The following is a 9,461-nucleotide window of genomic DNA, read 5'->3' as shown; positions in this document are numbered from 1 at the left end:
GATGGGTGCTGACGAGTTGATGGGTGCAGCACACCAATATGGCACAAGTATACATATGTAACAAACCTGAACATTATGCACATGTACCCTAGAACTTAAAGTACAATAATAAAAAAAAAAAAAGTAGTCTAGTCACTGCAATTCATTGATATTCCTCAGAGAGTATTCATTTCCAAATATCAAAAAACAAAGGTTTAGGTCAATGTTAAGTGATATTCTGAATCATTTGTCTTTTACTGCCACAGACTTCTATCTCTCCAAGTGCTTCAAAGTGACAGAAATGGTGTCCACCAGGACAAGACATTCTACAGAGCTTTCCAGTTACTCTAGGTTTCCAAGTAGGGAATCAAATTTTTCACATTTGCTTACACACTGTTATCATTTATAAAATCTGAACACTCAACATTTATTAACTTTTATGCCAAGCACTAAGAGCAAATACAAAACAAGGGAATTGTTACTGCTTTCCAAGGAAAACGGGTTTTCGTTCAAACTAGGATCCTCAGAGAGCCTGTTGAGGTAAAATCCTGCAGGGGACCCAAAATAGAGCCTCTTACCCAACAACATCCTCATCTTGGATGAGACTGGGTGATCTTGCCATGTGCTATTAATTTTAGTCTCCCAGACCTTTGCTGGAAGGGCTTAAAGTTACTCTCTGTAAAATATTCCTAAAGAATTGCAGCCACACAATTTCTTTGTGGTTCTTTCATTCTCCTTCCAAATATGCTAAATCAGCTTTGCCTTTATTATCACTTAGTATTTAAAAATAGTCAAAAGTATTAACCAAACTTGGCTTCCACCTGTTTCTCAAAAACATTCTTGCATTAAATCTTCATTAAAACCTTTGTGTGAGCTATTCATGCTGCCTGAAACCATTCTCATCTGTAATCTTCTGAAAACTTTTAAAAACTTACACTTCAGAGTACTTCTGACCCTGGTCTACAGTAACCACCCACTCTTCTGTTCTATTTTAGTGTTACAAATAGTCTTTGTAACTGATACATTCCTTATTTGTTTATTTGGAGGTGCTGTAATCAGAAGACAAGCTGAAAGCAGGGACCTCATCTGTCTTCTCCACTTGCTCATCCCTGTATCAACGTACTTATAGAACAGTGCCTGACATATATTGGGTACTTAATAATTTTGGATTAAAAATGTGTATATAATTGCAGAAGTAATCTGCAATGTAGTCCACTGAAGTAATGTACACTTCTGATTAAATGATGACACTCTACTTTGACCTTCAGTCTTGTGGTTGGTGAAAATTAATAAACAGTAGTGAAACAACAAATCTGCCACAAGAAAACTGGCTTTTTGCCACTGTAAGCATCAGCATTTGCTCAATCTTCAGAAACAGAACAATTTTCTGACTGGCATGTGACTTTAAGAAAGGCTGTCAACTTGATTACTGGAAAGTGTCCCCTGAACTGAAAAGAACATCACAGCATAAAATTCTGCCCCTGCAGCTAAAATGGCTTGGCTTATTCCTCACCAGCAGCTGACGCCAGGCATCCTTTCACTACACCAGATAGGCAGCCAGCTGGGGGAAGCTGCTAGAGCTGTCAAAACTGTATCAAATGTTAAAGATAAAAGAATTAGGTGCTGTGTTTGAGAAGGGGGAGAGGATTCAGCACTATCCACAGAACACCTGAAATGGTTTTCAGTCTGGGGACTCAACAGGGAAGACTTAGTTGGAGTTATGTAGATTCCAAAGGAGAGGGTGGGGAGAGAAGGGTGGGAAGCAATTGAGCACACCTTTATGAAAATCCTTTATCTAAATCTCTCATGGCTTCCCAGACATCCTGCCAGTTTGGGGTGATCACATCAATATTTATAGCACACCGCACCAGGGTGCCTATGTTCCCCAGCAGGGGCGATTAATATGTTATATCAACACCTATGACAAGACACATTTTATTTCTGTCAACAAAGAGGTTTCTACCTTCTCTGTCAGCTGAATACCGAAACCTTTCATTTTGCACAATAAACTATCTATAGCTGCAGCTGAAAGATAGATGCTGAACTGCAGTCAATTCTTTAAGTAGGTTTCTTCAACTGGCCAGGTAGTCTGTATCAAAAATAAGGAATTCTACTTTTGGTGGGGATAGGCAGACATGATGGGAGGCGTGCAAGGAAACAAGTACTTGCTATGGTTTTCAACACAGATATTTGGCACTGAACTATATACTATGCAGGGATTCTGTCCTCAAAAACTCTGAAATAGTGCTAATAAATATGACACATATTATGTTAATCTTTGGAGATTCTTGAAAAAAATAGTAATATCAAAAGCCTACTCTATAATATTGAATGACTAAAGGCAAGGGATGCAAAACAATATTTAAGTATGCCGCAAATTATTAAAAATACTATGTGTATAGGTATGTGTGTTTGTGTGTGTTTAGAGAAAGAACAAGAACTATATCAATCTTTAACCATGGTTGATGCAGAGGATGTAATTGTGTGTGCTTTTTATTTCCTGTGTTATTTCCCATATTCTGAAATGCTCTATAATGTATATATACAAAAGATACCAACATAAAAATAAGAAATGCCGGACCCTTTTTTTTAAACGGTGCTTTCTTCTCAAGATGTTGAGGTACCAAGCAAGTGTTAATTTCTAGTTACGATAAGATGGAAAAATGGATCCCTGTGAGTTCCATTAACAATAAAAACAGCTTTTGTAATTTCTCTCTTAAAAAAGAGAAAACAAGCACTAGTTCTTAGATAAGAGAGGAGCACAGTTTGATTTTTCTGTAGTGTTGAAATGAGTTTACTAAGAAATGAAAGTTGGTTGACCCAGGGCTGCAGATATGCCATGGCTGTTGCTGAAGGTTTTCTCTATAAAACTGAGTGGGCTGAGGTAAAGCTGGGGCTATGGTTCTACTGTTCATACTAGGTGAGCCCACCTGAGTGCCACATCACCACTTCCAGAAATGAGTATGCATGAACTCTTCATGATCCATAGGACTCAAGGCAACATATTCTTGGTATCTACTGAGTTTTTACCATTAATGTTAATGAAGAAATAGATTCATTGGAGCTGTAAACATCATCACAATATTCACGGAGTTAATGGGAACAGTTGATTGTAATACACATATACCAGGTCCAAAGTGAGTTCTTGTCCACTTGTCAGGCAAATTGACTTCTTCATACAATCGCAAAATATTATCTGGCTTGTGATTTCTGAAATTTGATTAGAAAATTATGGTGGTGCTAGCTGGAATATTTATTAAAAGAATCTTTTGTTGTCAGTGTGTTACCTACATTTTATCATTTAATTATTACAATCATCCCATGAGGTACATTTTTCTACTATGCCCATTTTGGAGCTGAAGAAACAGTCTTAGATTAAGCAATTTGCCCACATTCTTACAACTAGAAAGTGGTGTTGCAGGAATGTAAATAAATGTAGGTTTCTTTCACTCTGAAGCCTTTTTGTCTGACACAGCAGATTATTATCCCAAAGACAAAACTCATGCTTTCCAATAATTTATTCTGAGCATCTATTATGTTCTCAGCATTATTCTCTGTGCCTTGGGAGATACAGTGCCCTGGCAATGTTTGGCTTTGCCCTCAAATGTTTACAGTCTTAATAGACAAGGCAAATAAATATAAGTAAAACAATTAGCAAATAATTCAAAAGGCAATAATTAAGTGATAATAAAATAAAAACAAGTGCCAGCCTAATATCACATACAGAGTTGTATATTTGAAGTCAAAAACATGGGTTTAAGCAAAGTTCTGGCACATTTCCATGTGACTTTAGGCAAATTACTTAACTTGGATCTCTCTGTCTCTGTCTCTCTCTCTCTCAGGGATTTGTCTGTCTTTACTGGACTCATAACGAGATATGGGAAGTTTGTATGTAAAACAAAAAGAGCTATTTTACCCAATGTCTCTTCCAAATGCTGGGGAACATGCAGTACTGCTTGGATTCACCTCTGCGAGTTGATAACATTAAGACAAACCTGGAGCCAAGTGTGCCTCTCTACTAGGAGGGTTTTAGTACCCACTAAGAGAAGCAGCAGTAAAGGGTCTGATGCCTGGTGAAGTAGCTAAAGAGTCACTGGGGAGAGCAGCAGTGGGACCCAGGAAGCAGGTAAGAGACAGTGGGACCCAGCAGAGCAGGGGGCAGAGCAGAGGTGGCACTTGGAAAAACACTATCAGAAACATACTAAACTTTTGTGGGACTGGGTCAAGAGAACCAATGAAATCAAGGTAACATACATCTAAATAATTAGCATTTATAAGTAGAACTACTAGACTGCCAAATAAAATATGTTCTATCCTCCTGTCTTCATAAGATTCTCAGCTTGACAGCACTGCAAGTGGTTGACTAGCCTGTGACCAATGGTCTGCAACTCACCCACTTTTTTTCTACCCAGGCTCTGTCCAACATTGTAGGTGGCCTCTCAGATGCAATGTGGACAACCTAGCCTAAGTGCCTAAGCTCTTTTATAGACCCCACAAACAACTGCCCTGGGCTATCCCTCAGGCTTATCAGTGTGCTTTCCCACAGACAGCGGGATCTTCCCTCAGAGGGACACAATTGGGCAGCTAAGGGCCGGCAGGAAGGTGATGCTTCTATACCTGGCAGAATCCCGCAGGGAAGGTAAGTTATGACTGCAAAAAGTCTAACCATTTGCAGAAATCTTTCCAAAATTAAAGAAAGGCAAGAAATCCTCAAAGCTAAACATTAATTATGATGTGGGTTATTATACCTTTCACATTTGGTATAGATACTTTTGAGGCAACAACACCCATAGAGTTCCTCTCACCCATAAAATAACTCCAGGCAAGATACTGAACATGATGAATAAGCATTTGTTAAAAAACGCATACATAGACAGAAAAAAAGCATGTACTAGAGCCAAAAGCCATTTATATCAGAAGGAATTTTTAAAATAAAATCAAAATAAATGAGCAAATGAATGAGTGAATAAATATTCAAAAGAAAGTTGAGGTATTGTCATTATCACCATTGTATTGTGAGTGACCAAATAAGCAAGATCAAGTCAAGAAACAAAATACTTGTTGCGCAAGCCAGGAAATCAGACATAAAATTAAAATATGAAAAACTTCCTAATTGTCCATAGAATGAGAGGTAATTTCTTTGGGCAATGGGTTTTCCAGGTGATTGTACTCTGCCAGTGAGGCAATGTCTAAGAAACAGTACTTACGTTGTCTCTTAAGAGTTTTACAACAATGAGGCAATTCACACTAAACAGCATGAGTTTTGTTTTTTTTTTTCAATTTTTGCTATTTAGTTATTATTTCATAATTATAGACTTAACTCTGCAATCCAGCAAGAGGTGAAGGGGAATAAGGAAAATATGGAACCCAAAGAATTGCAGCAAAAGCACAAAGATATAGGATATTGCCAGCCTATGGGGTGGAGGGCTGCTCTCTTGAGCTACAGAAGGTATGGTTCAATGGTTAAGATAAAATACAAGTCAACTTTATTAGAGTTTTCCACAGTCAGCAATGGTAATCTTGCTGGTCTTTTCACTCCTGAACCCAAAGCGCTCCATGGCTTCCATGCTATTCATGCTCTTTTACCTTGCCAAAGACCACGTGATTGCTATCCAACCACTCAGTCTTAGCAGTGCAGTGAAAAACTAGTCACTGTTTGTGTTGGGTCTGGCATTCTCCATGGACAGGATTCCAGGACCTGTATGCTCAGGATGAAGTTCTTCCCATCAGATTTCCCCTGGTAGAGTGACTTGCTGCCAATATTATTAGGGTGTGTGAAATACCCACCCTGGCAGACAAATCCTGTAATAATTCTGTGAAAGCAGGAACCCTTACAAGCAAAGTTTTTCTCTCCAGTGCTCAGAGCACAAAAGTTTTCTGCTTTCTTTGAAACTTTGCAAACAGCTTGAAGGAGATACAGACTAAGGGCTCACCATAGGCCACAATGTCAAGCATGGTGGAATTGACCATAGCTGATGACATGCGGCTCAAGCAGTGGTGGCATCTGCAATGACAAACAGCATGAACTTTGTATGTCATGTGACTCTAGAAATGTTTTGGTTGTCAAGTTTATTAGAGCTACTAGTTTTTCCCATCCATAGTGGAATGGAGGTTGTATGAAATGTAATCAATCTAAGCAATCCTTTCTTATATCACATAAAATAAGATACAATAAAGAAACTTTTGTCTTTTTTATGTTAAAAAAATAAACCTAGATTTTCTATCTCAAAAAACTTGTTCTACCTTATCCTTGGAAGAACTGATATGAAAAGACCTCCGGGAAAATTGATGACAGAAAACTTACACATTTTTAACACATTGCTCTCTTAACTAAGAGTTACTCCTTGGCAGCCTCAGAGTCTATAAGCAGTCTTTTCTTCTATATCAATTTGAGATATAATTTTATTGAGATTCCAACTCACTAGGATTTAAAATGAGACACTTAAGGAAACCAATAGATTCTTTCATGTCCCCAAATGACCTCTCTGAAACATTATCTGCCATCAAGGACACTGACTCTGGGAAGTTATGGAGAAGGCTGGCCATTAGGTGATGTTCTCAGCAAAAAGATCACATGGGAGTAATTCCCTGACCCTCCTCTTCATGTTCAAAATAAACCATCCACCGTTTCACCCTATGTGATCTTCCCAATGTAAGCACTGCTAAAAATTCTGGCTTAACCATCCTGAATAAATTTAGCCTATGCAGCCATTCATTGTGTTAAATTCCTTGGCTTCCCTTTGCCTATGACATGTTTACCTTCACTGTGTATTTTCTATTCAATATCAAAATGTTACTGGATTCATAACAGGTGCTGGTTGACCAAGAGCTTTGTCAATTTATCTTTTCCCAGTGCCTCCAAAATCAAATGACTGAAAAATATGTTGTTTCTATCAGTTACCACTAGATGGAAGTACAAATTTTGAACTGCTACGTAAATGTTACTGGTATGCATTTCCTGAAAGGTAATGGTACAAAGTCACACATATTATTGTGTTCTTACAGGGCTATACATCCTACTGCCTTGTCTAATGCTGAATCCACATACTATTTTAACTCACGTTAAGGAAAGTATGCATATATATTATATATATATGATATACGTGTATATGAATAATGGCAAGTCTAAAACTTGTGCATATATATATATATACACACTGAAAGATTGAAAGGTGGTTAATAATGAGGTAACTGCTTCTCTGGCATGGCCATAGACAGAGAAAATTCATGGCATATTATTTTATTTGGAACACATTCAATACTTGACAAAGTAGAATAATGTTCATTGAAATTAGACTGAAGTAAGAGATGTATCTGTGGGATAGTAGACAATGCGTAGGTTGAGAACCCCCATGTCTCCTTTCTGCTGCTGTGGGCTTCACATAGGCCTCATGTTTTCTCTGCACCGCCCCCCCAACACCACGTCACTCCTTATAAAAATCTGCTTTCAAAATGCATCTGGCATTCTTATTCACACTGAAATATAAATGATTAACAGTGTGCTGTGTGCTACCCCACACAGGGAAATCGTTTAAATAGGGCCTTTAATATTCTCTTGATCCCTGAAATCACTCATAAAGGAGGAACACCAACCCATACAGAAATGCAGAAAGATTCTGATTTTCTTTTTCTTTACAGTGGCATTTGGTGCAATGCAGATAGATGTCTCTAGGCTTGTGATGACTTGGAGAAGCGTAGTTATCTGCATAATTTCTCAGACTGGGGTGGCAGCTAGCAAGAGGGAAACTGCACTGACTGCAGTCCTTCAAGAAGAAAAACAGATGAGTCCTTGAGACCTGGGCATTCTGCTCCATGCAGGGAAAAACTAAAGCAAGGTGGGGACTGTGAATTGATCAAATGAGAAATGCAAACAAAAGGAAGACTGGTATCTTTTACAGATCTGTGGGGGCATCTTAACTATCCTCCAGTTCTTCAACTATAAAGAAATCAAAATTCTCATTATGAGGAATTGGAATTTTAAAAATGGGGCATTACCTAAAGGAGTTCTCAGTGTTTATTCAACCTTCAAATATTTGGATTAAATTGTTTTCCTTCTAACCTAGGCTACCAATTTAGGAACTGTTACAAAATTTCTAGAAAGAGAACTTTCTAGAAGTTGCTTTCATTGAAGCAAATAAAAAATGGCAATCTTGGCAAGTTTGCCTCATAAAAATGTATAGCACTTTGATTCTACACAGGAATGCCTTTTAATTTAAGTAGATGTCTGCTAGTAACTCTGATTAGAAATACTTTGGAGAGGAGAAAATGGGAAGGATGGGATCCCATTGACCTTTTCTCCATTTGTTGGGAAAATGCAAATGCCCATTCAGAGTTCAAGCCAGAATCAGTCTTTAATTGTCATGTAATTGTTCCTTAATATGGTTTATTATTGCTTTATAAATTGTTGACAGTTTGTTCAACAATAGGTTTTTGCCTTCTCTCTTATAGCAATTGTCATAAAACAAACAAGCACCTTTGAGACAAATAAGTTAATTACCTTTAACCTGAGACATTTATGTCCATGTGAGCATTAGTGTAATTGGTCAAATGAAAATATGTGGATTTATGGAAGCACTGAAAATAGCATGTTGACATATATAGTTTATATATATTCATAAGTTTTCCCAGGGGAAAAAAGCCAACTTAGTGAACTTTTCTAAGACACCTGTATTTTATTCATTCACTTATTAAACAAAATTTGAGTAAGCATCTGCAAAAGGAAGGTTTTGTCAGAGTCCTCCTAGAGATTAGAGTCAAGCATGGTAGATAACTCAAGGATAATGTATAAAAAATTACTTATAAAACCCCATCGTCTCAACTCAAAATCTCCTTAAGCTAATAAGCAACTTCAGCAAAGTGTCAGGATACAAAATCAATGTGCAAAAATCACAAGCATTCCTCTACACCAATAGCAGACAAACAAAGAGCCAAAACATGAGTTAACTCCCATTTGCAATTGCTTCAAAGAGAATAAAATACCTAGGAATCCAACTTACAAGGGATGTGAAGGACCTCTTCAAGGAGAACTACGAACCACTGTTCAATGAAATAAAAGAGGACACAAATGGAAGAACATTCCATGCTCATGGATAGGAAGAATCAATATTAAGAAAATGGCCATACTGCTCAAGGTCATTTATAGAGTCAATGCTATCCCCATCAAGTTACCAACTACTTTCTTCACAGAACTGGAAAAAAAACTACTTTAAAGTTCATATGGAACCAATAAAGAGCCCACATTGCCAAGACAATCCTAAGCCAAAAGAACAAAGCTGGAGGCATCACACTACCTGACTTCAAACTATACTACAAGGCTACAGTAACCAAAACAGCATGGTACTGGTACCAAAGCAGAGATATAGATCAATGGAACAGAACAGAGTCCTCAGAAATAATATCACACATCTACAACCATCTGATCTTTGACAAACCTGACAAAAACAAGAAATGGGGAAAGGATTCCCTATTTAATAAATGGTGCT

The 9,461-nt window shown here is 37.6% G+C and overlaps 1 pseudogene; it reads right to left on the bottom strand.

The window, feature by feature from the left end:
- Nucleotides 1-5,468: 5,468 nt before the first annotated feature.
- Nucleotides 5,469-5,949, bottom strand: LOC105511631 (annotated as a pseudogene).
- Nucleotides 5,950-9,461: the final 3,512 nt, after the last annotated feature.

Source organism: Colobus angolensis, unplaced genomic scaffold (assembly GCF_000951035.1).
Source record: "Colobus angolensis palliatus isolate OR3802 unplaced genomic scaffold, Cang.pa_1.0 Scaffold201, whole genome shotgun sequence".
In the NCBI taxonomy this organism is placed as follows: Eukaryota; Metazoa; Chordata; class Mammalia; order Primates; family Cercopithecidae; genus Colobus; species Colobus angolensis.
This window is presented reverse-complemented; position numbering and strand designations above follow the sequence as displayed.